The sequence below is a fragment of the Typopeltis vanoorti genome, chromosome 10 (assembly GCF_054136105.1).
Source record: "Typopeltis vanoorti isolate ZY-2024b chromosome 10, IOZ_Tvanoo_1.0, whole genome shotgun sequence".
In the NCBI taxonomy this organism is placed as follows: Eukaryota; Metazoa; Arthropoda; class Arachnida; order Uropygi; family Thelyphonidae; genus Typopeltis; species Typopeltis vanoorti.
Window position 1 is genome coordinate 89,586,125 of NC_143558.1, and position 19,005 is coordinate 89,605,129.

The 19,005-nt window shown below is 38.4% G+C and overlaps 1 protein-coding gene across 1 annotated transcript in view; it reads right to left on the minus strand.

Annotated features, from left to right (window-relative positions):
• Positions 1-13,261, minus strand: part of LOC150102578 (B9 domain-containing protein 2-like) — a 74,778-nt gene extending 61,517 nt beyond the window's left edge. Inside the window, exon 1 of the mRNA XM_090398939.1 lies at positions 13,153-13,261. The gene's annotated coding sequence lies outside the window, so the exon portion shown is untranslated. The remainder of the gene's footprint in view (positions 1-13,152) is intronic.
• Positions 13,262-19,005: the final 5,744 nt, after the last annotated feature.

A 19,005-nucleotide genomic window follows, 5' to 3' on the forward strand; every position in this document is an offset into this window, starting at 1 on the left:
CTGTTATAGGATCAACTGGAGAGGTTCTACAGAAAATAGTTGGAGATCAGGGGAGAACCAGAGGTCATCCCTGGAAGCTGTATAAGGAGGGTGTGAGTAGGGGAGTGAGAAGCAGGTTTTTTTTAATGCAGAGTTGTGAATGATTGGAATGTCTTGCCTGAGAGTGTGGTGTCCACAGAGAATTTGAGTGTGTTTAAAGCACGGTATGATGAGCTGTGTGTGTGTTTGATAAAAGGACCTCCTAGATGAGTCTTTGACTCCATGGGGTCTTGGGTAATAATAATATACCCTCAAGTGGGTGTACAGGATATGGTAGTACTACATGAAAAATTACATCATTACTAACTTCCTATCTACAATTTTTCTCTACATCAGTCTGTTATCTGTCAAGACTCCAACATTATCAGATCTTATATTTCTATCTTCTAAGGCACTTTTTACTGTATCAATCCACCTATATCTTGGTCTTCTCTGGGTCTTTTTCCTGCCAACCTGCAGAAAACACTTGTTTTGCTAATCTTTCCTCTCCCATTCTATTTAAGTGACCATACCACCTGAGATTAGCTCTGCTAATGCATTCCTGGATGCTGACAATGTCAAGTTCTTTACTAATATCCTCGTTTTTAATGATATTACCATTGATGCATCTGTTCATGCATCAATGGTAATATCATATTAAATTCTTTCTCAGGACTCTCATATCTGCAGTCTCTAGTCTTTGATCAAGTGTTTTTTACTCCTGACCCAGCTCTCAGACCCATAAGTCAAAATTGGCTTGAATACTCTTGTATACAGCTAATTTAGTGTTCCGACTAATTTCTCTCTTATTCCATATGAATTTATTCAATTGCCTTCCTACCATACCAGCTTTGTTGATTCTGTTGTCTATTTCCATATTTAATTTACCATTTTCACTAAAAATCATGCCTAAGTAGTTGAAATGTTTTACTTGTTCTATAGGTTCTCCATTCACAATGCAGTTGATATTTTCAATGCATCTGCCTATTATCATTGTCTTTGTCGTTTTAATGCTGACCTTCATACCATATGTATTACCACAGTTATTCACTTTAGTCAGGGAATCTTGCAGACTTGTAGCGGATTTATTTAGAAGTATAACATCATCCGCATAAAGCAAAGAGCTGACAATAACATCTCCAATTTTGATATCATGTTTAATACCACTTTCCTTCATAATGTGATCCATATAGATAATGAATAAGACAGGGGATAATGTACATCCTTGTCTGACACCAGATTTATCATTAAACCACCTACCTTGTACATCCTTCAATTCTAACTGCTGACTTGCAACTCAAATACAGATTAAGTATTGCTTGATATAATGCTCCATTGACACCATATAACTGTAGCATTTCGAGTAGCTTCTCTCTTGGCACCTTGTCATATGCCTTTTCCAGATGATTTACAAAACATAAATACAGATCTTTGTTATATTCCCATGATTTTTCAACTATCTGTCAAAATGCTAAAATCTGACCCTGAGAACCTCTATTTGGCCTGAATCAGTGTGCTCTACACCAAGCTTTTCTTCCACAATCCTTCTCAACCATTTCTCAAGTATACTTGTGTAAATTTTACCAGGAACACTCAGTAGAGAAATACCTCTGTAATTCTCACATTCAGTTTTATTTCCCTTTTTATACATGGGTACTATGAGAGCTCTACTCCAATCATATGGAATTCGTCCTCTGTTCAGGCCTTCTGAACTACGCAGTGCAGCCACTGTAAGACCCTTATACCTCCATACTTGAGCATTTCTGGTAGAATATCATCTACTCCTGCTGCCTTTCCATGTTTCAGGCTTTTTTTTTTAATGGCTTTTTCCAACTTTATGGATATGTATTTCTGACTGCATGTCATCACTGCTTGTTTCAGTTAGCAATTTTTCAAAGTAATTACTCCATACTTCAAGGATATCTTTTTTTCTCCTGTTTTCATATCACCTTTATCATCTCTAATTCCTTTTACAGCACTCTTTCCTCCATTTTTGAACAATGGAGGAAAGAGTGCTTATTCAACAACCTCCAGAATATCTTGCCACCTTCTTGATATTTCTTTTCTATGTTCTTATCAAAGTCCTCCCATGCCTTTTGTTTAGCTAGTTTTACACAGTGATCTGCTTTCTTACATTTGTCTCTGTATTCTCTAAGAACACAAGCTGACTTATTTGCCAGGAACTTTTGATATGCTTTCTTCTTTCCTTTCACTGCCTCTTTAACTTCCTGTGTCCACCATGGAGTTCTGATGTTTCTATTCTTGCAGACAACCTCACCACAATGCCCCTCTGGCTGAATCAATCAGTGTTTTCTTCAGGGCTTGCCACTGAATCTCCAAGGTTTGGTTCCTGTTCTCGAACTCTTTCATTTTTTATTCAATCATGTTTGTGTATTTTAGTCTCATTATCATCATTAGTGTTCTGTCTCTTGACAGGTCCAATGGTATAACTCAGAAGATTCTCTTCCCCCAATTTCCTCTGTCTCTTGCTTCCTCCTTCATTTCCTGATATCTTCTTGTTCCCATTATATCATCAAGCATCGTTTGTCATCTTCTCCCTCGTGGTCGCTTTCCTTCAATTTTCCCTTCTATCATTCTTTTCAGTAGGCTGTCGCCTCTTAATACATGTCCTATCCAGTTATGCTTTCTTCTTCTTCTGGTCTTTAGTAAATTCCTTTCTCCTTCAACTCGTTGTAATACTTCTTCATTGGTGATTTTTTCAGTCCACTTTATTTTCTCCATTCTTCTTCGTAACCACATTTCAAATGCCTCCAACACTTTAGCTTCTTTCTTCCTAATTGTCCATGTTTCTGACCCATATAAGGTCATACTCCAAATATGGCACTTAATACGCCTTTTCTTTAGATTTTTATTCATTTTATTAATAAACAAATTTTTCTTGCTATAAAAGGCATATTTTCCTTTGTTAATTCTTTCTTTTATTTCCATGTCACATTTTCCATTTTCTTGTATTATACTACCAAGGTATTTGTATTGTCTCACTCGCTCTACACTTTCTCCATTCATCATCACCTTGATACTTCCTGGTTTCCTGGAGACTCATCACTTTTGTTTTCTATGCGTTAATTTTCATATCATATTCCTTCCATATATTTTCAAATTTTTGCATTAGGTGCTGTAGTTTATCTTCGGTATTAGCTAATATTGCTTGATCATCTGCAAATCTAATATTTTGTATTGTTCTTCCTTCAATAGTGATTCTTCTTTCCTCTTCATAAAATTATTCTTTTATCATATCTTCTACAAATATATTGAAGAGCATCAGTGACAGGCAGCATCCCTGTCTTACATCTCTCCCAATCACACATATTTTAGTTTTTCCTACTTTTGTCTTTATTATGGCTGTCTGGTTCATATATAATTCAGCTATTAACCTTCGGTCACTCCAATCTAAACCTATTTTGTGTAATATTTCCATCAGATTTTCCCATTTCACCATGTCAAATGCTTTTTCAAGGTCGATGAAACAAATATAAACTTCTTTATTTACTTCTATATTCCTTTCGCACATGGTCCTCATTACTCCAATTGCATCTCTGGTTCCTCTGTCTTTTCTAAATCAAAATTGATCATCCCCCAGAAAATACTCCACTCTATTATACAATCTTTGATTTAATATTCTTAGCAGTACTTTGGAGGCATGTGAGAGTATGCTTATAGTTCTGTAGTCACTGCACTTAGCCGGATTGCTTTTCTTTTCAATTGGTATAAGAATACTCTCTGTGAAATCTTTAGGCCATACTCCTGTTTTGTACATTTACAAATGAAGTTGCAGAGTTTCCATGTTTCTGTTATACCTTTGTTCTCCAGTTGTTTTAGGATTTCACTAGGTATTCCATCCACTCCTTCCATCTTTCCACTTTTTAATTCCTTAATTGCTGTTTCTACTTCTCTCTTTAGTATTTCAGGACCTCTTTCTTCTGTTGAGATTTCATTTTGCTCTTCCAATTCAATTTCTGTTGGTCTTTCATTTTTTGTGTAAAGTTCTTTGATGTATTCCTTCCATCTTTCACCCTGTATTTCAGTATCATAAATCAGTTTTCCTTGCTTATCTTCTAATGGCAGATTTCTTATGCTTTTTTTAATATTTGTCATTTCTTTTGCTTTTTCAAACATTTTATCATATCATCCCCTTTTTTCCATTTCTTCAATTTCTTTACATTCTGTTTTTAACCATTCCTCTCTTGCTTTATCAGTTTCTCTTCTCAGTTCATTATTTAGTACTTTGTATTTTCTTCTTACCTCTTCAGTGTTTATATTTTTCCATCTTCTTTCTTCCATTTTTCTTATCATTTCATTTGTAATCCATGGCTTTTTAATTCTTTTCCCTTCCACAAAACTATCTCTTCAGCAGCTGTTTCATAAATAAGTTTTTCAGTTGATTCCATTTTGCATTAACATCCATAGTTTCTTCAGATATATTCTCTTTGCTCCTTATTTTATTTTCCAGTTCTTCTGTGAATTTCCTACCTGCATCTCCTTTGAGTTTTTCTAGGTTCCACCTTGTCTTGATTTTACCTTTGTTTATTTTCTTATATCGTATTCGTAATTCCATAACAAGAAAATTATGGTCTGAGTCAATATCAGCTCCTGGGTGTGTTGATATCCTTTTTACACTGTTTCTGTACTTGTTTTGTATTAACATATAATCAATCTGGTCGATATCACCTGGCATTTTCCGTGTATATCTTCTTCTCTTTGGAAGTTTAAACCAAGTATTACCAATGATTAGTTTGTCTTTTACGAAACTCTATAAGTCTTTCACCTCTCTCATTCCTTTTTCCAAGGCCATATCTTCCTGTTATTCCCTTCTCTACCTTTTCACCTACCACCGCATTCCAGTCTCCCATCCAGATAGTACACCTTTTAGTTCTGTCTTCTTCCATTATCTCTTCTATTTGATTATACATCTCTTCTACTTCATTTTCATCATGGTCACTTGTGGGCATATATATCTGTATAATCATTATGTTCACATTTTTATGTTGGAACAGTGTGTTGGTAATAACCAGTCCGTGTCCTGAGCTGAAATTCAACAAGAATTTGCCATTATATGTTATGAAAGTGGTTTTATGGGACTGACACTGAAGACTTTCAGAAATGGCAGTAAGGGATAGAATGAGAGGTCATTCATGGAAATTGTCTAAGAGGGTGTTTAGCAAGGATGTTAGGACTGGATTTATTTTGTGGAGGGTGGTGAATGGGTTGCCAGAGGTGGTTGTGAGTACTTCATCAGTGAATGAGTCTAAAGACAGGTATGATAGGTAATGTGTGAATAATGGCTAGTGTGCAAATAATGGATTGTCCACAAGTCTTTTGACTCCACGGAGATACCTATATTATAATAATAACAACAGAATTAGTGATGGAATATAATAATTACCTATAGTCAATATGTGAAACCAATCTTATACCTTTAGCACCTCTGTATTGCAACTGGAAGAACAATGGCATATTGCACACTTTGTTTGGAAAAAACCTAGATTCTCTTCTCATCCTGATGAGACGAATCCTTATATGAACTTTTTCAGCTGAAGTTGAGTTAGCTGATTACATACAGAGGTTGCAGTGTTTTTTTCCTCCCAGAGACTTAGATTTTTCATCCTGCATACAGGCAAATTGGCCATGAGAAAGTGTGCAATTTACAGACAAAAAATACTGTCGTTGGTGGTGATGGTGGGCAGAGATAGCATCATGTATAGTTGGACAATTAAGTAGCAGAGCTAGAGCATTGTGTGCTGTTAAGCAGCAGTTAAGATAGTGAGATATATGTAATGGAGTAGAGAATAGTGCCCTCCCATGATGAATCCTTGAACTCCTTGGAGGCATCACATAGTGATAATAAGTAATCAAATATGTGATAATTAGGAAACATTCTAGATTGGAATTTCTAGAATACAGTACTTGAGGATATAATAAGTTAATAAAGAAATATTAAAACCATAACATTTTCTTACATGACTCCTATTGCAAAAAGTGTAAGCTTACAGTACATTAGTATCATAAATAGCTAAGGATATTTTAAGGAATACCCCATTTTTTATTACTTTTATATAATGTTCTTTAATAATTCAGAAGATCGTGCTCTAGAAACCAAACATGCAACTTTTTCAAGCTACTTCAGACCTCTAATATGTGGCACAGTGCTCTCACATAAGACAAAATTCATCTCCCACCTAAAGATAATCACAAACATTCATGCCATGCCTTTGGCAGAATTAGAAACTACAGCCTACTGGATGGAGAGTGGATACACTAATCACTCACACAACGATGCCAGTATTTAGTAGAAGTGACACTTTTGAAATATGGTTAACAATGAATGTATAAGGTTATTCTGAGAAGTGAATTCTGTAATAAATCTAGACTCGATTTGGTGAATAATCACATTCTCAATAAAATACAAAAAAAAAAAAACTATGGAAAGGATAAAGATTTGATAAATCATCTATTATGTATGATAGACAAAAGCAACAACATTAACTAAACCATTAATTAAAAACTGTAAAGCAGGAGTGACAGGGAGAATAAAAAGGGGGGGAGGAGTGTTATTGATGATAGCTGATGAGTTGCAGCCAAGGAGTATAGAAGTTGAACTGCAGGACAGAGAAAAGAGCACATCTGAGGCTGTTTGGTATGAGATAGAATCTAGCAGAACAAAATATACAATTGGGTGCTGCTATAGACCAGGTGATGGAATAGATGGTGGGGATAGTATGCATAGGCAAATAGAAGAAATGAGTGGAAGGAGGGTAATTATTATGAGTGATTTCAATTATGGTAACATTGACTAGAAAGGGGAGAGGGCACATGGGAGGAAGGAATTGGATTTTATGCGGTTATTAAGGGACAACTATCTGCGACAGCATGTAGTGGAAAATAGCAGGGGGCAGAGAGTGCTTGACCTAGTAATTACAACTGAGAATGTGGCTGAAACGAACATGACCATGTTGCCACCAATTGGTGAGAGTGACCATAAGATCATGACTTGGGTGGTGGCTAAAGGAGTGGAATTTATAATTAAGACAGGGTACATGTGGAATTACCGGGGTGGTAAGTATGACAAGTTTAGGCATGTGCTTGGCTCAGTGCCATGGCATGTAAAACTGCAAGGACTGGATATTGATAGTGCATGGGAGGTGGTTAAGAAGTGTTTGCAGGTGGCAATGGTTGACTGTATACCAAGAGTCCGAATAATAAATCAAGTAGGAGTTAAATGGATGAATAACACTATTAAGCATGAGCTGCAAAATAAGAAACAATTGTGGAGGGAATTTAAGGAGAAAGGTGACTAGCAGGCGCAGGAACAGTATAAAGCTCAGACCAGGATGTTAACAAGCGTGGTAAGAAAAGCAAAAGCGGTTTACAAAAGAAAATTGGCCATGCAGGCTAAAGAGAATCCCAAACAGTTTTTTCAATATGTTGCAAATAAAAGGAAAAATGTTCATGGCAGAATGATCTTAAAAAATGCTGAGGGTAGGGAGGTAACCGAATCAGTCGATATAGTGTAATTACTGAGCGAGCACTTTGCAAAAGTATATCATTCAGGTGGTGACATTGCAGGAATGGAAGAACCAACAGCTTATACTGGAATTGTGATGAACGAAGTAGAGGTAACCAGTCTATTACAGAACCTCAATGTCAATACATCTGTGGGATTGGATGGTATACCAGCTCGTGTCGTACGTGAAGCAGCTAAAGAATTGTTAGTGCCCTTGACCATTTTGTTTAATTTGAGCCTCGGGTCTGGGTCAGTCCCAAGGGGGTTGAAAGAGGGGAAAATAGTTCCGCTGCATAAAGGTGGTTCCAAGGCTGCTGTTGAAAATTACCGGCCAATCAGGAATCATTATCAAGGTCTTGGAGAAAATAGTCAAGAGGAAAATACAAGATTGGATAGATGAAAATGGGATACTGTATCAGGGACAGCATGGTTTTGTGAAGGGTAGGTCATGCCTCAGTAACTTGCTCACGTATTATAACACAGTGATGGCTGAACTGGATAAGGGTAATGGGTTTGCAGTGATTCTACTGGACCTTGATAAGGCCTTTGATAGGATACCACATGGAATTCTATCAGTAAATTGCAGCATATGGGTATGGATATAGGGTTGGTGAGATGGATAGGAGGGTGGTTGACGGAGAGATATCAGAGAGTGGTTTATTCAGGAGTAGAGTCCACAAGGACGGCCTGTGACTAGTGGTGTGCAACAAGGATCTGTTCTTGGACCACTGTTGTTTAATTTGTTCATTAATGATATAGGAAAGGATCTGAGAGGAACAGTTCATTTGTTTGCGGATGATGCGAAGTTGGGTAGGGCAATAGTGAATGCAGATGATGTCAAAATTTTGCAAGATGATTTGGATAGATTGGCAGTCTGGGCTAAGGAGAATGGATGTCAATTTAATGTGGTAAAATGTAAGGTTATGCATTTTGGGGTGAAAAGATTAGCAGCAGTTTACTACATTGGTGGAACTGTACTCCAGGAAATTGATGAGGCATGAGATTTAGGCGTGCTGGTGGATAAGGAGTTGAAGTTTAGAGGGCACATTGCAAAAGTGGCCAAATCAGCTCATCAAATCACTTGGTTGCTGAAGAATACGTTGACAAGCAGGTTATTGTTCCTCTGTATCGAGCCTTGATAAGACCCCATCTTGACTAATGTGCCCAGATTTGGTCACCTAGGTTTCTTCTTGATGGGGAGGAGGTGGAGAGGATCCAGAGGCGAGTGACCAAGATAATAGCAGGTCTGTGGAATGAACCTTATGAGAAAAGGTTGAGGATTTGTGGGTTGCAAAAATCAGTTGATAGACAGAGGAGGGGGAGATATGATTCAGACATTCAAATTACTGAAGGGTTTCTATAAAATTAATTCAGAAGATTTTTTGAGAACAGGGCTGGTTGTGGGAGGACTAGGGGACATCCATGGAAACTGGGTAAAAGTGTTATTAGTAAAGGTGTTAGAGCTGGGTTCTTTACTTTTAGAGTGGTGAATGAGTGGAATGGGCTGCCAGAGTCTGTGGTGGATGCTGTGACAGTGAAAGAGTTTAAGGCGAGGTATGATAGATACTGTATGAATGTCGAATAGTTGTGATGAATATGATTTGGGGCCTCTCTCGATGAGTCTAATGACTCCCTGGAGTTGCCCGTAATAATAATAATAATAATAAAATCTAAATTATGGCTAACTAGGAATGCTAAAATTAATCTACAGCAAATTTACAAAATTTGTCTTAACAAAAGATAGTTAGATTTCCTTATAAGTTGGTATTTAAACTGAAATGGATAAATAATTAATAAAATGAATAAGAGAATGGCAGTCTTATGATAGGTCAGCAAGTTGAGTATGGGAAGCAATATTAAAAAAAAAAAAAGAAGTCACATGTGATGTCAGTTAAAGGACCACTACTGTTAACATGGATGTTAATGATATGACAGAGATTTAAATAAGAACAAGCAGTTGTTTGCTGATGAAGTAAAGTTCAGAACTATAAGAAGCAAAACTGATGGTTTTTCTACAGGAGGATTTGAATAGATCTTTTATATAGACATGAATGGGCCTATTAATTAGCTCTTGTCAAGCAGCTTATTCAGTAAGTAGAATATAATAAAGTAACAAGAGATTAGAAACCTGGAGATAATGGCTGACAAAAACCTGAATGCAAATTTGATCGCCTGGCTTTTGAGGAGATGAAAAGATCTTGAAAAGGGTACTGAGAAGAGTGGCTAAGGTAATGTGCCAGGTTTTCAAAACACTGGATATGAAAACAGACTGAGGAAATGCCATTACAGATCCTGATGAACAGGAAGAGATAGAAAGATGATGTAATTAAGATAAATAAGTTTGTGTAGGTGTATACCAAATTAATGGAGAGATTCCTCACCAAGTTTGAGGAGAAAAAGAGTCTATTTCTGGAAGTATACAACATAGTGCAGGCAAGAGAACAGTTTAAAATGTGGGTTTTGAGGAATAATCAGGAGACCTCTAGATGAGTCTTTCTTTTGGCTCTATGAAAGTTTCATGATGAAAACCTGAACACTGGATAGTTATAAGCTGCTTGGGAGCAATGAGTACAGGAGAGAAAAACTATCATAAATGATTTGACAAAAAGAATTGGAGGAAAGAATGGTATATCTCCTTTGGTGGTGAGCAGATGTATGTCTAGGTTAATCAATGTGGTGTTTATTACCTTTACTAAATCACTGGGAATAGTATTTTCAATTAAAAGTTACTATTTTCAATTCAGAGCAATGATTCACTGCACAAATTAATGAATGCAAATGTAGTGTTTTAGAATAACTAGATGGCTTCATCATCATCCAGTGAAATAACACTACCATCAATCTTATTAGAGACCTGAAATAGCTGGTTTGATTTCCAGAGCACAGATTTTAGTTTCTACCTCCAAAAACCTTTCAAGAGTATGCTAGGATATGCTAAATGTACTGTAGAGATTTGAAATGAGGCTAGAGCAGTAAAGTGGTTCCAGCAAATTGGCAGTAAGAATATTCCCAATTAGCTGACATGCAATTCACAAGTAGACTGTGCCTGGAGGGAGACTGAATAGTGTGGTATGTGCTTTCTACTCTCCATGATTGTAACATGTCACAAAAAAAAAAAACCTCTCTTAAAATCAAGTCCAAAAAACCTTACCAAAAATAATTACTTAAACATCTACTTTGCTAATAATCACTTAAATGGTATGCAACTCCTACTTGCATCCATCCAGAACTGATCTCCTTTTCTCCTTTTGACCAAATAACAGTGCCAAAAATAACAAAAGAGTGCATCTTATCCAAATTACATTCTGTATGATTCTTTCTGTTTAACTGGCACATTTAGTTTGCCTGGTTGGCCGAGTGGTTAGCGTATCCGCTCTCCAGCCAAAAGGCTGCGGGTTCAAATCCCACCGTGGGCATGGATGTTCATGATTGTCTGTGAAAGCACTAGTGGTGGTAGTCAGCGGTAGATGGTGTTGGTGTCAGATGATGAAGGTTGGTGGAGTAGGGAGACGAAGAGTTGTAGAGTTGATGCCCTCCTTCGATGAGTCTTTGGACTCCCTGGAGGTGCGATATAATAATCGGTGTGCATTTCAAGAACTGATATTCCATAAAAAAGGAAGCAATATGTGAATCACCTCTTTGTTGCCCTTCTGTGATTTAAGGTCTCCTTACCAAATTTCCATATCATTCATCTACTATCTTTAACCACTCTCCTATTTTCACAATCATTCTAGTCTCTTTGCCTAATTTTTCATTGAAGATTGATTTCCTGCAGTTCAACTACCTACCAATGATATCTTGATGAATTAGCATCCATAACCTCCAAATATCTGCCTTTCTTCTATTCTACTGATCAAGCAGAGACATTACTTTTTTTTCATAAAAGTATGTTTAGAAGAAATATTCAAACTTAATGACTGGGAAAGAAAAAGGTCTGAAGATCAACAGGATATATTTATCATTTACACTTTGCATTTACCACACTCATTTCTATGACTTTCAAATTGCTAGAGAAAAAAACGATTACCACCATGTCTGAAAAATGAAAGCTTTTAAATGGTACATTCACCTTATATTGACATATAGCTTTTAAACATGGAGATTAATGATAATAAAGAAAAATCAAATACCAGTAAGAGAATTTATTGACAAAATTATTGTCTGGTATCACAAGACCAAATCCTAAAAGGGTTTGATTTGATTCCTTAGTCATACCTTATAACAAGAATGAAACATCCGAAGTGGCCGTGGCTTGGGCATGCTGCTTGAAAACAAGGTCAATGATGGACAAATGAAGTCCTCTGAACTGGAATCCAAGTAAAAATAAACACAAAACGATGGATTGATGAAATCAGAAATTTGCAGGCACAACATGAAGAAGGATGCCACTGATCAAACATCATGGGTCATTTTCAAAAAGCTGTCCAGTAGTGGGCTCACAATGAATGATGTTTGTTAAGTGATAAGAAATGTATTGTACTCAATTCCAATGGATATATTTTCACTTTGAATGAGAAAAAATATAACAGCAACAAATAAGAATGAAGTGCTGAAAATTATTACATAACCAAATTAACATACAAAAGAAAAAGGAGATCAACATGCACAGGAACAGTACAAGGCACAGGCAAGAAGGGTGACCTATATGTTAAGGAAGGCCAAAGCTGATTATGGGAGGATGCTAAATGATGAGTCCAAATGAAATCCTAAGATGTTCTTTTGCTAAGAACAGCTGACGAGTCCAAAAGAAATTCTAAGAAGTTATTTTGTGTTATGTGACAAGTAAAAAGGAGAAATGACTATGGATGGATGACTTGCAGTACCTTAATGGGAATATGGCAATAGTATTAGGTGGTATCCAATGTGTTACGAGAATTAGCACCTCCTCTGACCAAGCTGTTTAATTTAAGCCTCAGTTCTGGTAAGGTTCCAATGGAGCAGAAAGAGAGCAAAAAAAAAAAAAGAGAGACAGATAAGAGGTTTCAGTTTTGGCGATGTAAAATTACATACGCAAAGTGGATACTAAACCCAACATTATTTCAAAACCGAATGTTTGTAGAAAATGTAGGAGAAATGTATTTTTCGTAAGTGAACTCTCGGTCGGTGGATAAAAGTAATTATTAAGGAAAGCGCCAAAAGGTAGAGCTAAGTAGCACAAACTCGGAAAATCCAAGGATTGTATAGGTTAAGCTCTCAAGTGCAAAAAATCCCACTGCATAAAGGAGACTTCGAGACAGAAGTAGAAAATTGTAGGCCAGTTTGTCGCATCCAAGCAAATAAAAAAATAAATAAAATAAAATAAAAAATAAATCTCATGATATTTAAGCATCAAGCAAGAAACCAGAAGTCCTGAAACACTTATAGAAATAATCACGTGATTAGTTTAAGCGGCGGAGGTTCAAAAAACAAAATAGGAATAGGGTGCTTTAAAATGCAAAGATACATTTGATACTCCTCAAAGAATAACAGCATTCCTTTGTCGCACATGAAATTCACCTTGAACAAAAACAGTGGCGTCTGCGCATTTTATTAAGTTTTAATCTCGAATGTCAATATTTATAAAGACATTCTTACTCATCTTTTCTTCATTTTTTGTCGTTATATAAACTTACTCACTTAATGCAGAAATTCTCCCTTTCATATAAATTTTCCAAACCATAAATCTTTCTTTCCCATATCACTAAAAGTTACAGATACAATAGCTTTTCACCCTACCGGAAAAATATATTTCTTTAGGTGCAAACAGAATAACTCAAGTTTCATTCCTAATATTAGACAACACAACACAATCCACTATGTACAACTAATTATCTAATTATCAACTAATTATATTAACCAAAAAAAAAAAATCAAAATCAGCTAACGCATTTTATTCTCGTATAGGGAGTAGGACGCAGGACATTAATGGCGCAAAGGGTGAAGGTGGACCCTTTTTATTTTCCCTGTTGTCTGTTTCGGAATAAGTGATGGGAGAGGTTTGTGAGCGATATTAGCTCGCCCTGAGGGAGTAGAGGTGGTTATGTGTCGTGGTTGGATGTTAGGATGGCTTTTGGTCTTTTATGTTACCAGTGGTCATTACCGTCGTAGTTTCCGGCTTCGTGTATTACTTGGTTATGGTGCGTGGACGTCTTCGTGAAGAATTTCTCTGCTAGGCAGCGTAGTAGAGATGTGGGGGTTATGTCCCGGTGATTTTGGACGTTCCTGACGAACCACGGGGGGCGGGTTTCAGGATCATCCGTAAGCACTTATTTTGTAGTCTTTGTAACTTGAGGATATTTGTCTTGGAGGTATGACTCCAGTTTGGGGGAGGCATATTTAATTGTGGGACAGATCACTGTCTTGTAGAGTAGAATTTTGTTTCTTGTGTTTAGTTTGCTGTGTCTGTTGATCAAAAGGTACAGCTGGGCGATAACTTTGGATGTTTTGGTGCATGTGTTCTTGATGTGGCTGTTGAAGCATAATCGTTTGTCGGGGATTATTCCGAGGTATTTAGTTTCGGTTATCCAGGGAATTTTTGAGTTGAAAAGGGTGACGTCTCCTGTAGGGAATGCGCGTCTTCTTGTGAAGCGTATGATTGCCCTTTTCTCGGAATTAACTTGCAGTAGCCAGGCTGCAAACCATTTTTCTAGATTCTGGATGATATCTTGTAGTTTTTTCGTTACGAGATGCGGTTGGCGGGATCCGGCTAGTATTGTCGTGTCGTCTGCATAGAGGGTGATGGTGGACGTGACAGGATTTTGAGGGATGTCTGCCATGTAGATATCGAGCAGAATCGGAGCCAACAGTGATCCTTGAGGAACTCCGGCCAGAATTTGTCGTTGGATAGAGAATGCTTCGTTTATTTTAACTTGCATCTTCCAGTTTGTGAGGTATGATTTGATCAGATGTATAATGTTTAGTAGAAAGTTTGAGATGATAAGTTTGTAGAGCAGGACGTGGTGCCAGATCTTGTTGAAGGCTTTTGAGATGTCTAGGAAGACGGTTCCGTTGTGCTGATTCCAATTGAATCCTGTGGTGATGTGTTCTACCAGCCTGTAGATCTGTTGGGTGGTGCTCTGGTTTGAACAGAAGCCAAATTGTTCTTGTGGAATGATTTGTAGTTTGCTTACATGTTCTATTAGTCTGATGATGATGATTTTCTCTGCTATTTTTCCCAAGTTAGATAGCAGGCTGATGGGAGGGTAATTTTGTGGTAGGTGTGGATCTTTGCCTGGCTTGTGAATTGGGATGATGTCAGCTATTATTCCATGACTTGGAGAAGTGCTGCCATTTGAGGATTGAGTTCATGATGTTTGTCAGATGTACTATGACTTTGCATGGTAGTACCTTGATGACTTTGTTCGTGATGCATTCGGGTCCTGGGGCTTTTTTGTTCTTGAGGTGGTTGATGACGCCGATTATTTCGGTGGGTGAGGTAGGTGTATAGGGCTTGGATTGTCGTCGGGACGATTTATTGTGAGCCTGACTTTATGATGAATCTTGTATATGTGGCTGACATTTAGGTTTCGTATGCACGGCTGCATTGTTTTTCTAGGTTTCTTGCTATGGCTTCTGCTTTGTCAGCGTCTGGGTACACTAGGTGTTGTTCTTCTTGAAGAGGGAGGGATTTGTACTTGTTTCTAAGGTTATATAGGAATTTCCAGATGGAATGATCAGCTGTTGAAATGGATGTGAGCTTGTTTTCCCATTGTTGATTCCTGTGTTTCTGGAGAGCTTCAAGAACTGACTTGTTTAGTTTCTTGAGGATTGTTTTGTCTTGAGGAGCACGTGTGTTGTGGTATCTTTTCCTTCGTCTGTTTTTTCTTTTATCAACTTCATGATTTCTTCTGGTAGACGATTTTGTTTATGGGTGGTCATGGTTACTGTAGCTGCCATTATGGCTTTCGTGATTTGGTTGGTGAGGTTATTTATTGCCGTGTCTATTTCTTCCTTGGATTTTATCCAGGGAACTGGACCGATATGTTCTGGTAGCACTTTCCTAATTTTTTCCCAGGATTAATTCTGCTTTTCTTTAATAAAAGAGCTGTTGGTAGCGAGATAGTGAAGTGGGTGAGTGTGACGAGGGTGAGTGTTTTATTGATCTATAAAGTGAGTGTTGTAGTATCGATTGACCCTGGATGTACAGTGACAGTGTGTACAGTGAACAGAGCTTTGTGCTTATTGAAAAATAGCGATGAACAATATCAAGAAGGGAGTCAAAGAATTCTATAAATGCCTTCCAACATGCTCAACTAAAATCTTTTACTCATGGGTGCTTCTAAGGTAAACTACCAGTGGGATTACGCGGAGTACGCCATATATACATATCTCAGGTAAGCAAGTTTGAATTTAATTAAGAATGAACCGCTTAAGTCCCACCGACTTTATCCAGTCTTTAGATAGGAAGATGGCGTTCGACCTCCTCAAAAAACTGTTGAAGAAATTTGAGGTTGAGTGGCCAGGGTTCCTAAACTTTTATTCAACGGCAGAAGACACCACAGAAGGGGACGACACAACACCAGGGGAAGAGGGAAGTTCGACCTGATTGGCTCTGCTCCTACACCAACAGAACCAAAAGAAACCCCAGCGCAAAAAAAAAACTAAAACAGCGGAGATATAGGCAAACGAGGGGATAGAAAAAGACAACCTCAACACTGATCCCCCACCCCAACAACGAAAAAGTCCCACCAGCTGTACTACGGGAAAAAGAAAGATGGACGGCCCTAAGTCCCATGATGCAAAAACATCAAATAGCCTATACATGGGAAAAGAATATGGAAGACAGAGTCAAAATTCAGCCTACCACAGTGGGGGACTACAGACACCTCACAAAAACCATGGACGACTTAGGCATTAAGTATCATACTTTCTCACTTATGTCAGAGAAAAACCTAAATATTTTGCTCAGGGGACTAACAGAAAACATCACCGTACCTGAAATCACTGAACACCACAGCCTCCACGATCTCCCACCAGTCAAGGTCAGCAGAATGTTGCGGGACGACAAGAGCCCAATGCCCCTAGTTCTCGTGGAGATACACAGCACCCACAAGAATATATACAACATAACAACGATCTGCGGTCTGAAAATTACACCCGAACCACTGAGGAAAAGGGACTCGTCTGGACAGTGCCACAGATGTCAAAAATACGGACACATGCAGAAGCTCTGCAGCGCGGATTACAAATGCCTCAAATGTAAACAAAACAACCCCACAGCCACCTGTTCAAAACCAAGGACCTCAGCAGCCAAAACGCGCGAACTGCGATGGCCCCACCCGGCAAACTACAGAGGTTGCAGCCACTACCCCAAAAACAAAACAGAAAACAAAAGGAAGCAGATCACCTCTCAACCCTTTCCACAGGCACCAGAGACGACTGCTCCCCCATTTGAATGACACCCAACAAACGGCAACAAAACACAAACCTCTGCAAACAAACGGAAAACACCAAAAGCCGGGAAGCTACCGTCGAAGCAGGACATATGCCGAAGTAGCCCGTCCATCAAAAGATGTCCAACAGGACCAACCTCTTCTAAACATGACGGCAATCATCACAGCCTCATTGGCAAACATGCTCCAAGACTTCAGTAAGACAAACCCTTCACCAAACTCCACAAAGAGATTCCCACAAGAAATACAGACCATCTTATCAGCGCTTGTTAATGAACAAAACTAGATTCCTTCAAGATTCAATACAGACCGTCGCTTGGAACGCCAACGGCCAAAAAAACAAGACACTGGAGCTTCAAGAATTCTCTCACAAACACAAGACATCATTCTAATCAACAAAAACTCATCTAAGTCCCTTGGATAAAAGAAAACCGAGAGGCTACACACTGAAGAGTAACGACGACTGGACTACACAGGTGTCATCACAGCCACATTCATCAAAAACTACATTAGGCACAACGGAATACCCAAACCCCCTCCAACCACCAATCTAGAGCTGACCGACATCGAAGTCTACACAAACTCAACTGCAAGATTTAACACTTTCATTGCCAAGCTGAAAAATTGGAATTTCGTGTGGTGGCCAAATTTTTAAATTTTTTTTATTTAGTTACGACGTCAACGCGAAAACACGTCATCGGCCGTTTGGTGAGAACTCGCATCGCACGATATCGCGTGATTGGCAATGAACATGTTAAAACCTACACTGCCTACAACCCTCCCCCCCCCAAAAAAATAAAAACCCTGCCATTTTCCGATTTGGATGTTGTCCTGGGCGTAAATGAATCCATCATCGTCGCTAGGGATCTAAACTCAATACATCCCTCCTTGAACAGCAGAACCATAAAAAACAGCGTGTATCCTCTTCAGCTACACAGGACTAAACAACGCCCTCATAACAAGATCTATCGAACCAACCCACCACAGCCCAATGGGCACAGCCGACATCCTAGTCATCGTTATCCTACACAACATCACCAATACAGCCTCCAAGCACTGAACGAATTACCATCAGATCAGAACCCAATTCTACTTTACCTAGGAAAGAAAGACAAACCACCTCTCCCCCAATCCTTTATACTATAGGGAGTAGGCTAGACCGTTTAGCCATATCTAACGTTTGCTGACTGAGTGGGCAGTTCAATCTCTACTAGTGCCAAATCAGAGATAGCTGGCCCAAGTCTAACACTAATTAAGTGGCACTCAGTGAAGAGATGGCTCAATAAGTGCCGCCATCAAGTGGTCCTTACCCTAACACAATATATTTATTGTCTGAATAAGGTGGGTTTTGCGGTCGATTTCCTTGAATTTACAGAACGAAAACCCTGGTTGCCAGAGAAAAAGCCCACTTGCCCGTACGAGAGATCGACTAAATCGGTAACGGTAAAAGAAAAGCTTAGAAAATTTTTCTCTAGTCGCTAACCAGATTTCAAACCAAGTCTTCCTTCGTGCGGTGAATCGACATGGTGTTCAAACGCCACTTCCACTGCGATACATAGGCTCTATTATATTATATTGTATATCGTTTGCGTCTGATAAACCGCTCGATGATAAACTTAAGTTCATCAACGGGCTGGTGGAATTTTTTCTAAACCTTTGTTCCACGGGTTCCGGAGTTAGGCATGGGCAAGTGGTTTTTTTCTCTCACGGAGGCTCAGGGTTTCGTTCCATAAACTCAAGAAAATCGAACGTAAAACCCGCGCTATTTCAGACAAGAACATATCCTGTTAGAGCTAGGTACCAAGAGATGATACTGCTTGTCTGGCAGTCTCTTCATTGGTTAATAATAGTCTTCCGAAGGTTATCTACGACCGGTTACTGGTAGAGATTGAACTGTCCACTCAGTTTACAAAAGCAATGTAGTCTTTAAAAAGGCCTCGTCTACTTCCTATAAGGAGAATAAAAGGCGTTAGCAGATTTTTTATTATATAATATCAGTTAAAAATCAGAACCGGTTGAAGATCTGAGCTTTGTAACGAAAGGTGAGTTAGGTGATCTCATAAAGTTGTAGCAGGTTCTTTCCACAGAAACTTC